Genomic DNA, 23,788 nt, shown 5'->3' with positions numbered 1-23,788 from the left:
CTCCTTGTATAGGCACCGACTCCGGAGCTGGAGCTACAGGTGCCAACTTTCCAATGTGCCGGGGGGGGCTCACTGCTCCACCCCGGCTCTGCCACAGACCCTGCCCCCACTCCATCCCTTCCCATCCCCTCCCCTGAGCCTGCACCGCCCCCCGCACACCTCAGAACAGCTGGTGCAGGCACTGATCCCTGGGGCTGCCAATGGCTGGGAGGCGCTGGTAGCGGTGTGGGGGAGCTGATGTGGGGCTGCTGAGTATTACTGTGGCTCTTTGGCAATGTACATTGGTAAGTTCTGGCTCCTCCTCAGGCTCAGGTTGGCCTCCCCTGCTTTATAGGGTCAGACACTGACCCCTCCTAGGGCACAAGTACCTGCATTGCAGGTATTCTGCCTTGTCCCCTGGGACTGGTAGTGGGTACCTTAGTGAGGTGTGCTGGTGCCCTCCATTCATGCCCTCTGCAGCACATACAAGCATGGATACTACGTGCAGGCATATAGCTGTATTTTAACACGTTCTTTCTGCCTTACAGAAGACAGCACATTTTGAGGTTAAGAATTAAAAATTGTACAAGGCAACCGTGCCCCAGGCCATTGCCTCAGACATCCTCACTTGGTCCCTTAAGGTAATGAGTCCCTTCTCCATAGAAGGGACCTATTACCCTTATTCACCAAGGACACTTGCTCCAACAAAGCACCTGATCCAATATGTGTAACTATTAGCAGGTGAGTAGGATTATTCACAAGAGTAAATTTAAGCATATGTGGAAGTGTTTTTAGGAGTAAGGCCTTCAAGCTAATAAGGGAAAATCTAATAATTTGGAGGCCTGACCCTCAGGAATGTCTGTATGTTTTTAAATGAGTGTTTCCAGTGGAATTTAAAAATAAATCATGGTAATGTTAGTATTGGGGTCCCTCTAACAACACTGATGAGCACCTAATGCTTTGTCTCAAATTGGCCTTATACAGATTTCAGTGTACCACCAACAGGCAACTCCCTCTCCTAAATTAGTATTTTAAAACAGCCCTGATGATTCCACATGGCTTTGTCTGACCTTTACATACACACTATCTCTATAGGGCATGCAACTTTTGCTAGTCGCTTGAGTGGAATTTGAAATGAGATTGCGAATCAATGAGAAATATGGTGGCAGTTGCAGGCAGCTCTAGCAGGACAAGCTTTTGGATTAACAATGGTGATATTGTCTGAGGAAGCCAGTGGTAAATGGAATATAAGGAGGGGAGAGTAGAAAGAGACAAAGTCAGTGAGGTAGGCTGAAATAAATCCATTGGTGGTTTTAAAATAAGGACATTTTTTATGTGGATCCTGAAATAAACAAGAAGCCAATAACGTTGTTTGATCACATTTTTTTTATGTCTGAGAAGGGAAAGATAGCAGCATTCTGCACTTGCTAGAATCTGGAGAGACTGGATTTGCAGAGGCTAAAGAGAACGGGGTTGCAATAAGCCTGGCAAGACGAAATGAAAGCATGGATGGAGACGAAGCTCTGTGGCAACAATGCAGTGTTGTTTGAGGGGATGATAGGCAGAACTGCAATCAAAGAAGGATGAGGCATGCTGAGAGTCTGGAATAATGCCAAGGTATAGACAGCTGAGACAAAGTGTGAGTCAAGGAAGAAGGCGGAGGTTCTCTTTATTTTCTTCAAAGGGGTAAGGGAAAGCATTATTATATAATTTCTGTGACCTCATTTATTATGTTTATCCATATGTTACATTGTGGCTATGCATGAGTGTCTTTAAGGAACCGTCTCTAATGGCACTATGCCTCTGCCAAATATGTACACAATGAACCACTTTCTTTTCTGGAAATTGATGTACGCAGTCGAGAACATTCTCACAGAAATAAACAACAACTAACATATATATCGTGTATTTCACTCCAAAGGGTCTAAAATCACTTAATAAACTGAAATGCAAACTGTAAATAGGGCTCATGTTATTGCTTTTCCCACAGCTGAAATGCAGCTACTTCTGGGGCAAAACTGAAACTGAATCTTCTCCCATGAAGTCAGGGGAAAGATTCCACCCGCTACAATGGGGGCAATTTTGTTCTTGTAAAAAAGCTCATTGTGCCAAGAAATTGACTCCATGCCTTATAAAACAAGGTGTGTGCGGATCACAGCAGGGGCGGCATGGCAGTATGTAGAAATCTGCCAGCCCATCCAGAATGGACCCTGCTGACAAACGGATACCGAGTATCAAACCTTGAGTAGCCCTAACAATAACGGTTCTAATTTACTTCTGACAGATACTTGAGAAAGCCTGTCTCTTTTTTCATGCCAATAAAGTATAATTGAATTTGAAGATGTAGAAGCTGGAGCTAGAAAAGATGTATGGCATCTGTGTGCCCACCCCCTTCCTGTACAAGTGTGCCAAGGACATAAGACATATCAGATATCAAACTGAAAAGGTATTTGATTTTTGACAAAAAGTGAGCTGAACTTTTGTGAAATGTACATGCAATAAAAGAACAAAGCTGTAGAGGACTATGCTTCCTGTCCAATCCGATATGAAGATATTTATGTTGATAATCCTGTCATCACCAATATAAAAAAACAAGTGGAGATGACCAAACTTGCAAATTGTGCAGTGCCATTATTTTTCCAGTCTAATCAGAGGGACCAGTCTAATGGCAAAACTCCCATTGACTTTCATGGAGCAGGAGCAGGCTTTATCCTTCCTTAGTACTTTTTTCAATCAGGTTTAACAATATGTAAACCAAAAAAGGTACTGATGCTGAGTGGTTCTGTTGCCATCATTCGGCAAAACGTGAAATTCGTACTTGTTTTACTGATCATTTCACAAAGCTCATCAAAGTAATGTTCCCAGATTCAGTTTATGCAAAAAAGAATTTTCCAGTGAAAGAACAAAAGCTCTGCTTCCGTCTGTACTGACGTTGCACAAGGTCACAAATGATACCAGAAGCTGCATAATTAATACGTGTACCTTTTAGAAGGCAAGAGTTATAAGGTCCCTTCTGACCCTCAAATCTGAGTGCTGTATTCAGCAAGGTAAAAGTAGTATCAGCCACAGGGTATAGTTTTCTACCATGCAGTTTCGTCTGTTATTCAAGCCAACAAATCATTTTTGGTTGGCTCATGAGATCAGTGGTAGAACAAAACGAAAGGAGGAATGTCACATCAGAGCTGCATGAATATTGCACGCAAATTGTCACAAATGCTCACTTGAATTTAAAAGTGACCTTGTTTTATTTGTACGCATACCACTACTGTGTTGAATTCCTGCACCTATTCCAGTAATTGAGGATTAGAGAGACAAGGTGGGTGAGGTAATATTTTTTCATTGGACCAACTTCTGTTGGTGAGAGAGACAAGCTGTCAAGCCACACAGAGCTTGTCTTCAGATTAAGGATCTCTCATAAAAATGATCATTCAAAGTAAAGAAAGCACAATCTTGAATATTCTCAACAGTGGCACATTTTATATGGGAGGTGACACTGCAGCTGGAAGGTGTAATTACAGTGCCATCAGCTTGGTTAGACTTACATGTGCTAGCTCTAATCACAATGGAGAGCAAACTGTCAGAGTCCAGAGCAGGGGTGGGCAAACTTTCTGACCCGAGGGCCACATCTGGGTAGGAAAATTGTATGCAGGGCCATGAATGTAGGGCTGGGGCAGGGGGTTAGAGTGCAGGAGGGAGTGTGGGAGTGCAGTGTGCAGGAAGGAGCTTGGGTGCAGGAGGAGTGCGGCAGGGGGCTGAAGGGAGTTAGGGTTCGGGTGCAGGCTCCAGTGTGGCAGCAGCGTGCAGCAGGGCTAAGGCAGGCTCCCTGCCTGCCCTGGCCCCACGCTGCTCCTGGATGTGGTCAGCATGTCCGGCAGTGGCTCCCTGGGGGTGGGGAGGGGAAGGCAGCTCCACTGCGCACTGCCCTTGCCTGCAGATACTACCCCCTGAAACTCCCATTGGCCGCAGTTCCCTGTCCAGCCAATAGGAACTGTGGGGGGCGGTGCCTGCATCCCCCAAGGGCCACAGGGATGTGGTGCCAGCCGCTTTTGGGAGCGGTGCAGGGCCAGGGCAAGCAGAAAGCCTGCCTTAACCCTGCTGCGCCACGGGTCTGGCAATCATGCGGGACAGATTGAAAGCCCTGATGGGCTGAATCCATCCCCTGGGCTGTAGTTTGCCCTCCCCTGGTCTAGATACACCATGTGGATTTGAGAAGAGAATTTTGTCTTCAGTAGCTTTGCAGTTTAAAAGTAAGGTAGAGTTTAAAGTTTTGCTGTTTTTTTTAAACTAAATAGAGATGCAATGGTCTCTCTTTTTGTAACATGGTAAATGATCCAGGGGTAAACATGTATTGCTTTTTGAAGGTATTCTAACACATTTTGTGTTTTGTCTGTTTGTTTGCAATGCCTTTTTTTGCTTATTGCATCCTAGGTCTTGGAATCCACAAACTCTGGTGATTAGGCTCTGTTCCCAGGATGGGTGGATCACTAGTATGAACTTCTTTATGAATCTCAATAGGTTTTAACTCTAAAGATTAATTTAATTATGACAATTTAAATAGCAACACTGTTAATTGCTGATGATACCAGAAGCATCTAGTTAATGTATTTCTCCAGTGTAACTGAGCATAGCTGTTCTACTTATTCAAACAGGAAACAAGCTGCAAATTTTGTATATGCAAATAGTCTATTGAATAATCTTAATTGGATAACTGAGAATGCACACAGGTAAATATGTGTTTTACAGTGCCATCAGCAAAATAGGTTGGACTCCCACAGTGTGGATTTTGTGTGGTTTTATCAAAGGTGACCCATGAAGAGCAGCCAAGCCAGATCAATGAATAATCTAACAAATATATCTACTGAATAAATCTATTTCAATATTACTGTCACACTTGGTATTAAAATATAAAAAGGGATCTAAGTTATTGTGAACATAGCTCTGCTCTTGTGTTTCCCAATTTCCTCACCAGGATCTTATACCCTTTGCAACCTTCCCCTTCATCTAATCTGTATTTATAGTATTGTGCTACATGCTTCATTTGAAATTTGGGTTGCCTTGTTTAAATTAGTCTGGAATCTCCTAATGGCGTGGACTTTATCTTTTTCCATGTTTTGCACAAAGGTGAGTTAATTTTTGTCGTCATATATATATATAACAAACAAGATAATAGAAAATGAAATCATAATAAAGTCCCCAGAGAAAGTCTTTGCAGGCTGTGCCAAAATTTTATACTGGCTTCTTTGTCCCCGACTGAAACCTAAAGAGGCCCTGATCCAGCAAAGCATTTGAGCAAATGTTTAGCATTAAGAACATAAATAACCCCACTGAATGGGACTTCTCAGATGATTACATTTAAGCACATGTTTAAGTGCTTTGCTGAATTGGACCATAATATACTTAAGGTTTTGTCTGCACAAACTTGCACTGGTCTAACTAAAGGTGTACTTTTAAGTCCATTTATTAAACTGGAACAAGATTGTGTCTGGACACACTACTTTCAGGTTGAGTGGTTTACTTCAATTTGACTTCATCGCTTTTTTATAGGATTGAATTAAGACACTCTTAAAATTAAATTAGTATGTCTTGACCCAATCTTTCACCAGTTTAATAAAACAAATTTACTTAAAACAGTAAGTTTGTAGTAGAGAAAGTCTTCTTTAGACACATTTTCAAAGAGGCCTCTAAAACAGCAGGGGCCCTTTTCACATTTAAATCTTTGTCACACTAAAACCCCAATTTGTGAGCAAATCTATTCCGTAGGTTTGGCTCATGCAAATTCAGTTTGAGCTCACTAGTCTGAGTTGCTGCACCCAAAAATCTAGATGTGAAAATTTTAGAGGCAAGATTGAAGCTCATTTGACAATGTCTGTAAAGTGCCACATGCAAATAATTAAAAATAATAATAATTTTGGCCCATAAACTAATCTGCTGTTATAATGTTATATATATAGTAAGTGCTGTGAACTTTTGCCAAGGTGACATTACACAGAAATAAATTCAGTTGCAACATCTTCTTAGAAAGGCGGAAGTATGTCTGAACTCTGAGGAATTTTTTTTTAAATTGTGTTTATTCTGAACACGATTGCTCTTGTTCCGTTTTTTTAATGGGGTGGGGGGCAAAGAGGGAAAATTGGCTCACTGTCTCTTACAGTGACTCAGACCTTCAACAGGAAGCTCTGACTAGACCCTGCTGAGCTCAGCCATAGGAGGTCATAATTGCTTTGTTTTAGAAGCTTAATTGCTCTTTGTTTAACCAAATAATAAATATTTGCCAGGCAGCTCCCAGCCCGAAGGCAGGCTATACATTTTAAAATGTCACTGTTTATTTATTGGTATTCGCTGATTAAATAGATCATCAAGGAAAGAATTCAGATACTCCAACAACTCAGAGTCCAGTATCACCAACACCAAACCTTCTCAAACTCTTAACTGCTTCCTCCTCTCTCCACAACAGAAATACAATGAAACATGTAAGACTTGCAGATTAGCTGTCATTGTAGCCTGCATTTGAATCAGGAAACAATTTATGTGTTTAATATGAACAATATCAGAGGAATATGACATTAAATTCATTAGAAGAGGTAAATTTTCCCCAGTAAATTTAGGAGAATAAACTTCACTGGATACAAGACACCTTTATACTAGGGCTGTCAATTAATTGCAGTTAACTCATGCGATTAACTCAAAAAAATGTATTGTGATTAATCACACCATTAAACAATAGAATACCAATTGAAATGTATTAAATATTTTTGGATGTTTTTCTACATTTTCAAATATATTGATTTCTATTACAACATAGAATACAAAGTGTACAGTGCTCACTTTATATTTTTGATTACGAATATTTGCACTGTAAAAATTAGTATTTTTCAATTCACCGCAGAAAAGTACTGTTGTGCAGTCTCTATTGTGAAAGTGTAACTTACAAATGCAGATTTTTTATATATATTTATTATATTTTTATATATTTTTTACATAACTGCACTCAAAAACAAAACAATGTAAAACCACAAGTCCACTCAGTCCTCCTGGTTCAGCCAATCACTACCATGAACAAGTTTGCTTCCATTTACAGGAGAGAATGTGCCCTCCTTCTTATTTACAATGTCACCTGAAAGTGGGAACAGGTGTTCGCATGGCACTTATGTAGCTGGCATTGCAAGGTATTTATGTGCCAGATATGCTAAACCTTCATATGCCCCTTCATGCTACGGCCACCATTCCAGAAAGGACGCTTCCATGCAGATGAAGCTCATTAAAAAAATAATGCGTTAATTAAATTTGTGACTGAACTCCCTGGGGGAGAATTGTATGCCTTCTGCTCTGTAGTTTTACCCACATTCTGCCATATATTTCCTGTTATAGCAGTCTCAGATGATGACCCAGCACGTGTTCGTTTTAAGAACACTTTCATTGCAGATTTGACAAAACGCAAAGGTGGTACCAATGTGAGATTTCTAAAAATAGTGACAGCTCTCAACCCAAAGTTTAAGAATCTGAATTGCCATCCAAAATCTGAGAGGGACGAGGTGTGGCGCATGCTCTCAGAAGTCTTAAAAGAGTAACACTCCAATGCGGAAACTACAGAACCCAAACCACCAAAAAAGGAAATCAGCCTTCTGCCAGTGGCATCTGACTCAGATGATAAAAATGAACAATGTGTCAGTCTGCTCTGCTTTGGATAATTATCAAGCAAAACCCATCAGCAGCATGGATGCATGTCCTCTGGAATGGGGGTTGAAACATGAAAGGACATATGAATCTTTAGCGCATCTGACACGTAAATATCTTGCGATGCCAGCTACAACAGTGCCATGAGAACATCTGTTCTCACTTTCAGGTGACATTGTAAACAAGAAACAGGCATCATTATCTCCTGCAAATCGTAACCAAACTTGTTTGTCTGAGAGATTGGCTAAAGTAGGACTGAGTGGACTTGTAGGAGCTAAAGTTTTATGTTGTTTTATTTTTGAATGCAGTTAAAGGGAATGGCACATTCACTCTCTGTTACTGGCATGTGGCTTAGAGAAGAACACAGGTAAAAATATGTCCTGGTTCACATGAAACTGGGAGACTACCTTTGGTAGAAATGCAGGGTGAGGGCGTAGCTGCGCCTTGTCTTTATAAAAGACCGTAGGGAGCCCCCAGCAGTCAGCACTCTGAGCTCAGAGACCCTTCTGGCCGAGGTTATGGCCACCAGAAAGGCCATCTTCCAGGAAAGGTAGGAAAGAGGGCAGGTCGGCATGGACTCGAAAGGGGGCCTTGTGAGTGTGGACAGGACCAGGTTGAGGTCCACTGGGGAATGGGCTGTCACACCTGGGGATAAAGCCTGTCCAAGCCCTGGAGGAACTGGCTCACCATGGGATTTCCGAAGATTGATCTATCTGCTGCCCCGAGGTGGAAGGCCAAAATGGCAGCCAGGTGTATTTTGATAGATGATATTACCAACCCCTGCTGTTTGAGGTACAGTAGGTAGTCCAAAACAAGGGGCATTGATGCTTGCTGTGGAGGGCTGCCCTTCTGCAGAGACCAAATGGAAAACTGCTTCTACTTTGCCAGGTACATGGCATGAGTAGAGGGTTTCCTACTTCCCAGCAGAACCTCCCTAACTGAGTCCAAACACTGAAACTCGAGCGGGTTCAACCATGGAGTTTCCGTGCCGTGAGGTGGAGGGACTCCAGGTTGGGGTGTTGTAGATGGCCGTGGTCCTGTGTGATGAGGGCCAGGCACACGAGAAGGACTGTCCACTGAGAGGTTCAACAGTTTCGTGAGCCAGTGCTAGGGGGACCATGCTGGCGCTATGATGATCAAGGAAGCCCTGTCCCGGTGAGCCTTGAGGAGGACTTTGTGTATGAGTGGAAAGGGCGGGAACATGTACAGCAGGTGACTCGTTCATGAAAGGTGGACATGGAACGCTTGGCACGCCAGACGAACCGCCCTTAGCTCCCTTACATTGATGTGCAGCGATAGTTGTGTGTGGGACCATTGGCCTTGGGTTCTGATATTGCCCATGTGCACTCCCCAACTGAGTGGTGAGGCATCCGTGACTAGGGATAGCGTAGGTTGGGGTTGGGCAAAGGGTACTCCCACACAGACCACTTGCAGCTGCAGCCAGCAGCAGAGTGATACCAGTCAGTTCTGTAGTTTTAGGAAACCAGGGCGCAATATGTAGCCTGTCTGACTCATGAAAGACACACACCCCCACCCATTCTCTGCTTGAACCAAAACTGAGCAAAGAAAAGACTTGCAGAGAGCAGTGAAGGGCGTTGGGAGACACACCTAGACCCTTCTGACAAGGGTGACAAGATTAAGGCATCCCCATTAGCATACAGAATGGAGAACAGAGGCCACTCCCCTAGCCTCATCTGCATGAAAGATGGGACAGGGAGACATCTCCATTAGCATACGGAATGGAGAACAGAGAACCGCACTGAACTCTGGGACCAGAAAAGCAGGGAAGCACTCCATCATGGGGAATCTCTGCTCCAGCTGTTAATGAACCTACGCCTGCACACACCCAGCTCAGCAGTTATCAGACCAATTCTAGTAATGATTCCTTGATTGATATCCAAAATACTGAAGCAGCCTACTTGCATTGTGAGCTCCCTGGAAGAAAACATCACCCATTGCTAAGAGTGATCAGCTCCTATTGTCTAGCCTAAAGAAAACCCTTGAGTCATCAGTTTACCCATAAACAAATCTAGTGTTCTCCCTTGAACCACTGTATTTTCTCTACAAAACCCCCTACCTATGCCCAAGTGAGTGTTCTGAGGCAGGGACCTAAACTCTGTATCAGTTCTACTGGGACTCCATCTCCTGACTGACCATGCTGGGGGCTCTGCCTGCCTCCAGCAGTCAGGACCCTGAGCTACCAACATCACCTAGGAACCCCAACCAGTTCAAGTCTTGCGGAGTGGGTGAGATGCCTCTCTCTCTCTCTCTTCCTTTCTACCTCAGGTATTAACCTTCAATAATGGAACTGTTAGGTTTGTTTCAGTCTCCTTGTGTAATTATCACTATTATTCAATAAATACATTTTATGGTTAAGGTGGGTGCTTCTCTTTCTCTCTCTCTCTGAACTTTACTCTTTTGTGGTTTTAGCTTCCCCATTTACTCTGCAGCAATGCTTTTTATCTAAGCTAAAGATCCCTGTAGCACCCAAAAATACTGTGGGGTTTGCTCATCAAGTGGGTTACTACCAGTACAATTGTAACATGAAAGTGGGGATAGGGATGTGCTGAACCTGGGGTGTATAAGGGTGGCAGCTGAAAGTGCTGCTTGGCCCAGCCCATCGAGTACAGGGACATATAAGGGGGTCAACTTGAGAGTGCTGATTGACCCGGTCCACTCAGACTTTCTCTGTTAGTACGCGTGGGTGTGGGCATGTTCACCTGATTCTGGGGCTAGAAGAACACAGCCCTAGGAACCTAGGTCCTGCAGGATAGCTCCATTGGGAGGGGAGTTGCAGAAGGGAGAAGAAGAGCTCCATCTGAACACACAAGTACTACATTAATAGAATTACAGAACACCCTTCCCCCCCCCCACACGCACAAAGAGTAACCCTAATAAATGAGCATACCCCAAAGAAACAGGTACATCTGATAACAGGAGAGACTCGAGAAGGCGAGGGTGACTAATCTGTACAGTGGGGCCCTGCTGGGTTTGTGCACCTGTGGCAACCATGCCTGGAGAGGCCGAAGGCGCAATCTGATGCGCTGGACCACGTATATACAGGCCCTCATATGCCCCAACAGTTTGATGCAATTTCTGGCCATTGTAGGGAACTGGTAGAGGTTCCCGATGATGTCCCTGCGTGCTCAGAAGCACAGCTCAGGGAGAAATGTCCTGGCTTGCATCAAGTCCAAGAGAGCTCCTATGAATTCTAGTCTCTGCATTGGGGCTAATGTGGATTTGGGCACGTTCAATATGAGGCCCGGCCTGAGGAAGGTGGCCCAAGTCAGAGCCACATGCTCTGCAGCCTGTGCTTGCAACTTGGCCTGGGAAAACTTGCACCTAATGTTTGCTAAGAAAGGCTGCCACAACCGCCCTACGCTTTGTGAACACCCAGAGGACCACCGAAAGTCCAAACTGGGAGCATCCTGAACTGGCAGTGGTGGCTGCTGACCACAAAGTGAAGAAATCATCTGTGGGCTGGGATAATGGAGATATGAAAGTACGCATTTTTCAAGATGAGGGCAGCATACCAGTCCCCCGGATCCAGGGAAGGAATAATGGAGGCCAGGGAGACCATAAGAAACTTCACCTTTCCTTATGGATGTGTTGAGGTCTCGCAGATCCAGGATAGGCCGGAGCCCACCGTTGGCCTTGGGGATGAGGAAATGACAGGAGTAGAACCCCTTGCCCCTGAATTCCTGAAGAACCTCCTCTATTGCCTGTAGCAAGAGGAGTTGTTTATGAGTACGGTCCCTGAAGAGGGACATGGAAAGGGGGTGGGAGGGAACAGAATTGGATAGAATATCCCACCCCTACTGTGCTGAGGACCCAGCAATCTGATGTGATCTAGGACCAAGCATGGTAGAAGTGGGACAGTTGATTCACAAAGAGGGGATAAGGATCCGAGCTTAGTACTGGTGCTCTGTCCTTGGACGCTTCTTCAAAAGTTTGGCTTCGGGCTGGGGGCTGTTTGAATGAGCCCTGTCCTTGGCCTGAGGAGGACTGCAATGGGCGCTTCCTATTATTCCTACCTCATCTCCTGGACAAGTTCCACCTTGGGGGCCCGGAATAGAAGTGGAATGGGGGCCAAGGCTTAAATGGCTCTCTTTGGCATGCTGGGGTGCGGATCCCTAAAGACCTGAGTCACCTGTGAGTCCTTAAGACTGTGCAAGTGAGAGTCTGAATTTTGGGCAAACAAGCCCACACAGTCAAAGGGCAGGTCCTGGATAGCGTTCTGGACTTCTGGTGGTATACCCGACACCTGCAGCCACGCGCTGCGTCTCATTGTAATGGCGGTAGCAATAGTCCGAGCTGCCGAGTCCGCCGCATCTAACGCAACCTGGAGGGAGGTTCCTGAGACCACCCTGTCCTCCTCTAGAAGTGCATTAAACTCCTGGCAAGAGTCAGCTGGGAGCAACTTCTGAAACTTTGCCAACACACTCCAGGAGTTGAAAGCATAGCGGCCAAGTACCACTTGCTGGTTGGCCACTCGAAGCTGGAACCCCTGGTCAAGTAGACCTTTCAGCTGAAAAGGTCCAGCTTCTTGATGTCCCGTGACTTTGGAGCAGGACCTGGCTGCCCCTGCCGCTCCTTGTGATTTGCCTCATTGACCACTAGAATCCCCGGTTGGAGGTGGGTGAAAAGGTATTCATACCCTTTCTACAGCACAAAATAATCTCTCTCCACCCCTTTAGTGCTGGGTGATATCGAGCCGGAGTCTGCCAGAGCACCCTAGTAGTGTTCTGGATGGTTTTTATAAGGGGAAAACCCACCCTAGATGGACCCTTCAGGGTAAGGATGTCCACCATTGGATCCGACTCCTCCATAACCTCCTCTGCCTGGAGGTTTAGGTTTAGGGCCACCCTCCTAAGAAGGTCCTGGTGGCTCCCGGTGTCCATCACCGGTAGGGTGGTGATGGTGCCCACCCCCGCCTTCTCTGTCGAGTAGGAGGCGGCGACCTGTGGGACTGGGTCTTCCTGCCCTTCTGGCTCCCTAGAGGCTGGGTTGGGTGCGTCAGTCCCCCCCAAGACTGGAGGTAGCTCCAGTACAACTGGTGGCACTGGTTCAGGTGCTGTGCCTGAGTGTGAGGGCCCAGAATCCTTGTCCCGTACGGGGTCCTCCAGAGCCCTGGGCGTGTGGCGAGACACCAAACGTTGCTGAGGTGCGGATGCATCGGGTGTGGATGCCAGTGATGCAGCCCTGACCCTGATGATAGGCCGAAAGAGTCCAAAAGGCCATTGTACTGGGCCCTGCTACTGGGGTGGCCAGGATACCACCGGTGCCAACAAGTCCACGACTCCGCAGTGCCGGGACCACAAAACAGTACCAGCTGCACCGGGAGACAGAAGACTCGGACTCCGATTCGGAAGACTACTGTGAGCCTGACCAAAGGGGGGCGGAGCCTGACTGTGCCAGGGAGTGATACTGGGGTGACGGGGAGCGGCGCCATAACGTCATGGGCTTGCCCTGATGATGAACAGGGGGAGGGGAGTGATGCCATGGGTGCCGTGAAGGGTGCTGGAGGTGATGTCACATGCAGCACCATCGTAGATGCCACATGTCGTGGTGTTGCCAGGGCCGCTGATGGTGCTGGGACTTGAGCCGACGTCTGGATCGGTGCCGGTGTTCGCATCTGCGGGGCTGGGGACAGTGCCGTCATGGCAATCAGGTCCCGCACTGCCTCGTAGGTATCCAACGTGGAGGGGAGGTAGAGCTCTTCCTCCAAATCCTCCTGGGGAGTCCACCAGCACTGGACTCGACTCTGACCCCGACCGGAGTCCGTCAACGGTGCTGGGTCTTGAGGGCTGAACTGGGGATGTCCCGGCACGGGACGCATCCAGCTGGAATCCCCTCGCGGCTTCTTAACAGGGGAACGACCGCATCCACCTTCTTTTTCTTGTGTGTCACTGGGGACTGAGTGTGGTGCCTCCTGCTAGAGCTGCCCTTACAAGCTGGGGCGCGATGCTGATGCTACTTGGAGGAGTCCTTCCTCGGTGCCGGGGCATCCTGCACCGAGGCGCTGTGCACCGATGATGCCGGTGCCATTTCCGGTACTGGCAGAGGGCTGACTCCATTGGGAGGAGCTTTAAATGACAGTTCCTTTTAGGGGAGATGGCTCTCTTAGTCCTAGGTCTAAAGCTCCTGCGAATTGGGCACTTGTTTGTCTGATGACCTTCTCCTAAGCATTTAAGACAAGCAGCATGCGGATCACCTCTGGGCACAGGATTCGCACACCTCTCACATGCCTTAAACCCTTGCGACCGAGGCATGCCCCAGTGCCTGGGGAAAACTAGGAATGGGCCCCCAAAGTAAACTATAAACTACTATACAACTCAAACTATTTACAAATGAGAAAAGGGAACCACTAGGTAGCCACTTGCGAATGCAAGAGACTGAGCTGCTCCAGCGACCGTCACTGGCGGTAAGAAGGAACTGAGCAGGCGGCGGGTCAGCAGGGACCTATATACACTGCCATGAAGGTGTCACTCCAGGGGTCTCCACAGCTGACCAAATGGGTACAAGTAGGGGGAAAATCTTCCGACGATCATGCACATGGCGCGCACACACACCTATTGGAATGCAGATGAGCAATCACTCGAAGAAGAACTAAGTTCTCTTTTATGTAAGAAATAGCTTCTTGGTCTAGCATGGGTAAGGCTGGAAATATAAAACAAACATGCTTTAATTGTTGTACGTGACTCTTTTTATATTGGAGCACGCATTGCAGTTGTAACAGCAGATCTTTCCAGATCATGGTCATCATGAGAGGGACTTTCCAGAATGACCTCAGGCCTGAAGTCTGCTCACCTCAATGAGGATTGGTCCATGCTGACCATAACCAGAGCATGTGAATCACATACTTGGTCCCGAATCTATGAAGATGGCACCTGAGGTAGAATAAATGGGATTTGTCCCCCATAAAAGGTCAGGACCACCATGCAGAAAAGCTATGGCTGTACAGAGCCTAGAGAGTGGCTAAAAGATTTGTTCTTAGTAATGGAAATCAAAATCCTACCCAAGAATTGAAGAATGGTATACAGATATGGCTGCACAGGCAGGTATGGAAAGGATCCCCTTCCATAACAAAAATGATATAGATAAGTTTACTCGTATGGGCAAACTTCATAGAAATTAAATGATACAGGTTGAGTCCCCTTCTGGTACTCTCTCCCATCCCTTTTCCCTTTCTTTCTTCTGTTGGTCTCCTCTGTAGTAGTATTGACTTTTATGTCCTTTATATATCATTGTGTGCGCAAAAGCTCATATGATTGATAGTTTTATTCTCTGTATGGTAATTTATACTGTAGTTGAAGTTTTTTTAATTATTACATTGGTATACAAAAATTTCAATAAAAAGACCGTGCACAATTGTGCTTTCTCAGTTCACTAACAGTATCTACAAGAAATGCCCCTTTCCTTCCCAGACCATGAGACCACCCAGGATAAGAAGAGGTGGAGACTCTAGCCATCAGCTATGCCAGCTTGACCAGTCTGCTCTTATCCGAGAGACCCCAGCCAGTCTCAAGTGCTCTGACTGAACTACTCCATCATGTGGTTCCACTAAATGCAACCACATGAGTTAAAAGTCACAAGACCACAAAGCAGAAAAAGTTCAAACTCTTTTTGTCTTAAGGGAGAAATACCTCTTTATTTATCCAACTCCCATTGAAAGCACTGGCAAAACGCATGTTGTTTGTAGGAGCTGGAGCAAGACCTTATTTTCCTCTGTGCTAGCATGGCCAGGTAGCGCAGCTGCATTTCTGCTTTCTCTCTCTCCAACACCTCTTCCTTAAACACAATTCCAAATCTATGTGCCAGCTCAACAGCCTCCTCCTAGAAGCTTCTACTCCCTCCCCCCCCGCATCAACCCTTTATTTTACAAATGGCTGGGGAGGGGAAAACGACTATACAGTTGACTCTTGCTAAATTTTGATGGGCAAAATCTGCTCTCAGTTACATTCATGTAAATCAGGACTAACTCAATAGACTTGAATAGAATTAGTCTCGATTTATACCAATGCAAATTAGAGACAAATTTGCCTCTGCATACTGTTTTCCAAAACTGTTACTTGAGCCTGTAATTTCCCTGCTCTGCATGTTGTCCTTCCTGAAAACAATTAAAATGTGAGGCCAAGATCCCAGCCCCTTATCCAACTGCTTTGAGCTATTCAGACAATGAAACGCTAACACAATGGAGCAACTGAGGATTATGCAGCACAAGGGAATCCTTAGGAAGCATAAAGCTGACACAACCAGTTCTAGGACACTCTCTGCTGGCTCCCAGATGAATAGTGGGCAAGGAGGGGGGTATGACTGCATCAACTTGCTCTCCAACAATACAGTCCCTAAGGAACTTACTACTGTGTCACTTAGAACAGCCCTTACTCTAGGCCAGTGGTTTCAACCTTTTTTCATTTGCAGACCCCTACAAAATTTCAGATGGAGGTGTGGACCCCTTTGGAAATCTTAGACATAGACTGTGGACCCCTAGGGATATTTGGGCACAGGTTGGAAAAAAAAATGGTTACTCACCTTTTCAGAACTGTTGTTCTTCGAGATGTGTTGTTCATGTCCATTCTAATCAGGTGTGGATGTGCTGAATGGATGACAGCTGGAAGATTTTTCCCCTAGCAGTATCCGTAGGGTCAGCCTGGGCGCCCCCTGGAGTTGTGCCTTCATGGCGTCCAATATAGGGCCCAGCCAACCCAACCCTCTCTCAGTTCCTTCTTGCCAGCTACTCCGACAGAGGGGTAAGGAGGGAGGATATTGGAATGGACATGAACACCACATCTTGAAGAACAACAGTTATGAGAAGGTGAGTAACCGTTTTTTCTTCTTCAAATGCTTGTTCATGTCAATTCCAATCAGGTGACTCACAAGCCCAAATTCAGGAGCTGGGGTCAGAGTTGTCCACTGATTGGAGCACCGCTCTACGAAAAGCCGTGTCGTCTCTGGCCTGCTGGGTAATTACATAGTGCACAGTGAAAGTGCGTATGGAGGACCACGTCACTGTTCTGCATATTTCCCTGCATCAGAACCTGAGCCAGGAACGCCGTTGAAGAGGCCTGCGCCCTAGTGGAGTGCGCAATGATTAGAGGGCAGGTGCCCTGCCAGGTTGTAGCACTCTCGGATACAGGACACGATTCATGATGAGATCCGTTGAGAGAGACAGGAAGACCTTTCATTCTGTCTGCCACAGCCACGGATAACTGAATGGACTTTTGGAACGGTTTTGCTCTTTCAATGTAAAAGGCTAGCGCTCTGCAGGCATCCAATGAGTGAAGCCTCTGCTCCCTGCAGCTCAAGTGTGGCTTCAGATAGAACACGGGGAGGAAGATTGAGTTTGCAACATCCAGGTGTAGCGACCACTCATGGAACAACCTGCTGAGATAATCCACCAACTCGTTCTGTACCCCAGGGAAGTACAATGCTTGCAGGTGTATAGCATGCTCCACACAGAAGTCCCACAGCATGAGGGCTTCCTGGCACAGGGGAGAGGAGAGTGCATCCCCGTTTGCTGATATAAAACATCACCATGGTGTTGTCTGTCATAACTGATACACATCTTCCTGTTAAGTGGGCTCAGAAAGTCTGGCATGCCAAGCGTACCACTCTCAGACATCGGATGTGGAGGGGGAGTTCCGCCCGAGACCAGAGGCCTTGAGTCCTGAGGTCCCCCAGATGTGCTCCCCAGCCCAAGGCTAACACATCTGTCACTACTGAGAGAGACGGCTGTGCGCTGGTGAAGGGGACCCCTGCACATACCACCTGTGGGTCGAGCCACCACAGGAGGGAGTCAAGGACAGGATGAGGCTGAGTCACTAACCTGTCCAAGCTGTCCCAGACTGGCCGATACACTGATGCTAGCCACGACTGAAGGGTTCAAAGTCCGAGTCTGGCATGCTGTACTATGTAGGTACAGGCAGCCATGTGTCTTAAAAGTTTCAGGCAATTCCTTGCTGTGGTGGTGGGGAACTGCCTGAGATCTCGAGCAATGTCACCGAGAGTCTGAAATCTTGCTTCCGGGAGGTATGCCCTGGTTTGTGTTGAGTCCAGTTCTACCCCTATAAACTCTATCCTCTGAACAAGGGACAGCGCTGATTTCCCCTCCTTCAGAAGACAGCCCAGTTTGTTGACCGTCGCTCTTATGAAGTCGACCTGTGCCTCCACTTGAGACCCGAAGTGGCCCTGGATGAGCCAGTTGTCAAGGTACAGGAACACCTGTACCTGGCTGCCTGTGCAGGAATGCGGCCCGACTGCCAAGCACTTGGTAAACATTCAAGGTGTCACTGACAGACCGAATGGGAGGACTGTGAACTGGTAGCGGTTGTTGCTCACCACAAATCTGAGATATTTTCTGTGGGGTGGAGTTATTGCTATATGAAAGTACGTGTCCTTCAAATTGAGGGCAACATACCAGTCCCCTGGATTCAAGGAAGGGATGATGGAGGCCAAAGAGACCATGCAGAACTTGAGTTTGTTCATGAACTTGTTGAGCTCTTGCAGGTCTAGGATGGGCCTGAGTCCACCTTTGGCTTTCAGTATTAGGAAATACCAGGAATAGAAGCCCTTGCCCTTCAGCTCCTGAGGAACTTCATCTCCTGTTCCCAGTGATAGGAGTTAGTGCACCTCCTATATGAGGAGTTGCTCGGGAAAGGGATCCCTGAAGAGAGACAGTGAAGGGAGGTAGAAGGGCGGGAGGGCCGAGAATTGGAGGGAGTATCCCCTTTCTACTCTGCGTACACCAACGGTTCGATGTAATATGGGCCCACGCAGCGTACGAAGGGGATAGTCATGACAAGAAGGTAAGACGGGGTGGATCCAGTTTCTCAGCTGGTGCTCCAGCCTCATGCACACCTTCAAAAGGCTTGTTTCTGGCTTGAAGGAGGCTTGGTCTGACCAGAGCCCTGGCCTGGGTACGGGTGTGGCCTCTTCCTGCCACTCTTATTCCTCCTCCGGGAGCCATCCACTCAGTTTTGCTGGTAAAACTGCAGAATAGGTTGCAGCCTAAAATGCCTGTGCTGTGTGGCAGGGGTGTGCATGCCCCGGGACTTGAGGATGGCCCCCCGAGTCTTTTAAACTGTGAAATCTCCTGTCCATCTTTTCAGAGAACAGGACCGGACCTTCAAAGAGTTGGTCTTGAATGGTCTGTTGGACTTTGTGAGGAAGTCCAGAGACCTGGAGCCAAGAGCTCCTTCTCATGGCCCCTCCTGTAGCCATGATTCAGGCGGCCGGGCCATCAAAAACCACCTGCAAGAAGGCCCTAGCAACGAGTTTGCCTTCCTCCACCAAGGCAGTAAATTCAGCGCAGGAGTCTGGTAGTAGCAGCTCAGCAAACTTGGCCATCGCTCCGCAGGTGTTAAAGGAGTATCTACAAATGATGGCTTGTTGGTTTGCAATGCAGAACTGCAAAACCACCAGTGGAGTAAACTTTCCTGCTGAACAAGTCTACCTTTCTCACCTCCTGGCTTTTAGAGGAGGGTCCCTGAAACCCCTGGCTCTCTCTTTGGTTTGCCACATCCATCACCAAGGAGTCGGGTGGAGGAGGAGTATAGAGATCCTCATACCCCTTTGAGGGGACAAAATATCATCTTATACCTTTTTCACTGTAGGGGGCAAAGAGGCCAGAGTCTGCCACAACATTTTTGTGGTCTCATTTATAGTTTTAATGAGCGGCAGTGCAATATGCAAGGGCCATAGGGAGCGAGGATGTCCACCATGGGATCAGCATCCTCTACCACTTCCTCTGCCTGGATCCCCAGGTTCTGGGCCACCCCGTACAACAACTGTTGCAGGATCCTGCTATCCTCCAAGGCCAGGGCCCTTTAAGTGCCCACAATGGCCTCATCTGGGGAGGACAAGAGCACCGACACACAGCCTTGGTCACTGCCCTCAGCGCCAAGGTGGTCACGTTGTTCATGGGGCCAGTGTAGTCAGCGCCGAGATCGCTGGTGCTGAGGTCAGAGCAGTAGGCGGAGGCACATGTGTCATCACCAGAGATAGTCCTGGAGCCAGCTGCTGTGCAGGGGCAAAGGATGCAGAAACAACTGACACCGACCTGGATCTCGATGCCTGGCTCAGATCCTGGGCCCGATGGTAAGGCCAGGGAGCCCAAAAGGGCCACTGAGCTGGTGGTTGCCATTGAGATAGGTGGCCACGACGCCAGAGAAGGCTGGAGGTGTTGCCTGGAAGTAGACATTCTGCTGCTGGATCTATTTGAGTGATAGGACTCCGCCTCAGACTCCAAAAAAGGCCTCAGAGGAGCAGTACTGTTTGGTGCAGATGAGCAGTGCCAAGCCTCTAAGTACTGGTGCGGTTCCCCCACGTGGGCAGCTGGCACTGGGGAGTGGTGCACCAGAGATGAGGAGTGGCATGACATCATCACTGGCTTGCCCCGAGATGGAATAGGCGGTTGGGTTATCACCAGTACCTCATCCCTCCTTGTAGAGGGCGGTGCCATCAGGCAAATAAAGTCCTGTGCTGTCTCAAAGGTCTCTGGAGCGGAGTTAGTGTCCTGGCCATGACGGTCGGGAGAATGGTTTCCTTAATGGTTCTCGGCCGAAACCTTTCACAAATGAGGTCGTCATCTTTTTGGCCAGCACTTCAAGCAAGAAGCGTGCAGGTCACTCTTGGGCATAAGTTTTCACAGTCTTCACAAGATTTGAACCCTCGAGACCAGGGCGTAACAACCTTTTGCAGACCCCTTAGGCATTGTCTGCAGAACCCCAGGTTGAAAACCACTGCCCTAGACGATTCTAAGACCGTGTCTACATTATAGGGACTATAGTGGTGTGCCAGCATAACCTCTATAGCGTAGACACAGTCTACAAAAACAAAGGGGTTTGTCTGTTCCTGCAGGAACTCTACCTCCCTGAGTGACATTCTTCTGTTGACCTAGCTGCATCTACACAGGGGATTAGGTCATCATAGTTATGTCACTCAGGGGTGTGGATTTTTTACACCCCTTGGTGCTGTAGCTATGTCAACCTAAGTTTTAAGTGTAGACCACCAGACCTAAGTTACACTTGAGACTGAATTAGCCCCCAGATCAGGAAAGTAGAAAGGTAGCTTTGGATTGTCTCTTCCCGCCTGCCAGCTGGAGTCAAGAATGAGGGTTCTGTATTCTAACCTGGACTTCTCTCATACCAATCTTTCCACTTGCCTTTGATTTATTCCTGCCACTCATACCTCACTCTCCTCTTGAGCAGTGGCTGTAGATCAAGTGTAGTTAAAGAAATATTTCGGGGGGGGGGGGGGGGAGAATCCATAAAACATTTAGTTTGTATGCAAGTCCACATAAATGGTGTAATCTTATATTATCCATTACCCCCATCCACATTAGAAACTGACCCCCTTGTCATCGAGTCCCCCAAGCTGGTACTGAAAAAAGTTTTAACTGCTGCTGTAAACAGGACTAAACCATTTCAAACATGCTATATAAAGTCTCCCGTCTCAAGCCCATAAACGCTGTTTAGTGTTTCCTTTAGAGAGAAAAAGAAAAACCTTATTCTAGTTCAGCCCAAATCCTCTGCAGTCTTTCATTAACCAAATGTACTGCTTTGACCAGCAGGTGTTGCTGCAGGCTACCGTGTGTGTGTGTGTTGCTTTCCTGCTTATTGCTTTCCGGCCCCTGCTCCTCTGTGTATGTGTAGATAGCCCTGGTATGTGCCCTTATACGGGGCCTGCTGCTACATACCTGCCATTTGGACTGTTAGGTTTTGTTCTGACTGTTGCTGATTGAACTGGCTCATGGTTATTTTATGTTATGATTGACCATGTACCTGCATATCTTCCTTTATTTCCTTGTGTTGGGGATTGCTAGTGGAGTGCATCAAAGAATAATGCGAAAAAGTCACAGTGGTCTCTAGTTCTTTTGTCCCACATACAATATTTGCTGTTTCAGTTTCAGAGGATTAGAGTGACGGTCAATTTAAAAAACATTCCTATCTGAAAAATTGTACGTGGTGCTGTATCCTTCTGTGCCATATCTTAAGGGGAAGCAAGGCTGGTGCTGACCTTCTGTGTGTAGCCTTCTTTGGTGCCGTGGGTGCCATCTGAGCAGTTCTGCGGGTGGCGCAGATGAGCGCAGATGGTGCTGGAGGGGGAGCCATCACAGGTGGTCGAGGTACCGTGCCCTTCGTAGGGGTAGTCAGTACCGTGGCGGAGGCCACTTTGGGCCTGCTACTCGACTCCTTGCTTTTGCTGGCAGAGGTCCCCGAACAGATGGTGCTGGAAGTGACCAGTGCGTCAAAGGTACTCACTCTGGAAGAGGTTGGCACCGTGGGCAGCAGTCTTGCTGGAGACTGTTTCTTTTTTAACAGTTATCGGCTTGGTAGAGGCGTGATCCTTTTCTTCCATTTTGTAGAGGAATTGGCACTTAGTCTGTTCATGGAGGAAGTGCCTAAGGAGGCCCAAGTTGCGGGTTGTCAGGGTCCAATGTAGGAGCAAGGGATTTCTCCATTAGAATAAGTTTTAAATTGTTGCAGTGAGCGCAGTATATGTGACACACGTAAACATCGGACACATAAGGATTGGCCATCAGAAATTGGCATTACAGCCTTACATGAAGTACATCTTTTAAAGCCTGGGGAACGAAAAATAGCTATTAAAAAACCCCTACGTTTAATTAACACTAACTATACTAATGAAAGTAACAAATGACAAATAGCTAAGCTAACAGTTTAATTTTATTTGAAGGTTTGTAGAGACACTGCTAACGGACTTCATCTCAAGCGTAGGATGCCTGAGAAGGAACTGAAGGGGTCAGGGCGTGCGCATGCTAGAGGAGGCATCAGTGGTGTCGCAAGACTGCTACTGCACACATGTGCCGACCAGACACTGATACCAAAATCCTCCCATCTACAGCGCCGGGACGCACAGACACCTGAAGTAGAGCACCCACAGGGACAGAACGCAAAGAAGACCAAAGCCTGTGATAAGTCAATGTCATTATTTCCTCTGGACGGGTCATTCACACAGTAATACTGAACCAAAAAACCCCACCATCACATTTTAAATATAGGAAAGTTTTCTTAAAAACCCACAAAAATTGGCACAGAGACTCAAGACCTGCGGAAATACCTGACACCTTTCTTAATTGATGTTTTGAAGTAGTCTAGATTGAGGGTGTCCCTTTTAAGGCAGGATACTTGGAACCCAGGCCCTGTAACTGTGGTGGCTGCCCATGGCAGCAAACACCAAGAGACATGGTGCACAGCTGATGGGTGCTAACTGGCTACCCATTGATGCCACAATACCCACTGAGATCGATCTATATAGGTCCTGGCCACTTCCTACTCCTTTTTAGGACATTCAACAAAACACGGTAACTATTGTGGGAGGGTTCTGTCATTTTTGTAGGAGAAAGAGGATTTAGAAAGGTTTGGTTGATTCCAACCCAGTATAATCTTTTGCTTGAAAATTCCATTTACTTAATTTACAATTGTTTAAATGAACATACTTTTTTGGGAGGGGACTCATATGTAGCACAATGAAATTGTTTTTGCAGTAAAGATACAACAAAAAGAACTTAATTCTCCTCCACATGTAATTAACCCCGCCCCCAAACAAACAATACCACAGTGCTTCTTTACAGAGCTTTATACAAAGACAGCTTCATTTGTTAAAGACACACAATGATGTAATCCAGGATATGTATGCAGATATTTTTCTACTTGGCAGGTCCTACTCTTAAGTTCAAGTAAAATGAATATGTTTGTGCCTTTTTATGACAAAAGTTGTCAAAGGCTTGTCAACTTATTGTTCTTTGCATTAGAAAGTCAAGATTTCTGTAATCTGGATTTTCCTACAAGGGTACAGACAATTAAATAAATACAGGCATTTGCTGCCCGGACTGTGGAATCTGAATGTATAAAAATAATTAGCTCTCAGATTTAAGAACTCTTTCTTGTTAATACCCATTTAACTCAAACACCCTAATAGATGGGATTGTTAAAGATTGTCACCCGTGACTCCTTAAAATTAAGGCAGTTTCAGAGTTGTCCAGAAAGGCTTATCGTCCTATGCTAAAGTCTATTACCCGATCCTTAACTATACACATACAAAATACCCTCTTCTCTAGGCTCCTCACCACACACCCCTTGGGATTGAGACTCCTGTCTCACAAAGAATC

Source organism: Eretmochelys imbricata, chromosome 6 (assembly GCF_965152235.1).
Source record: "Eretmochelys imbricata isolate rEreImb1 chromosome 6, rEreImb1.hap1, whole genome shotgun sequence".
NCBI classification, from domain to species: Eukaryota; Metazoa; Chordata; order Testudines; family Cheloniidae; genus Eretmochelys; species Eretmochelys imbricata.
This window is presented reverse-complemented; position numbering follows the sequence as displayed.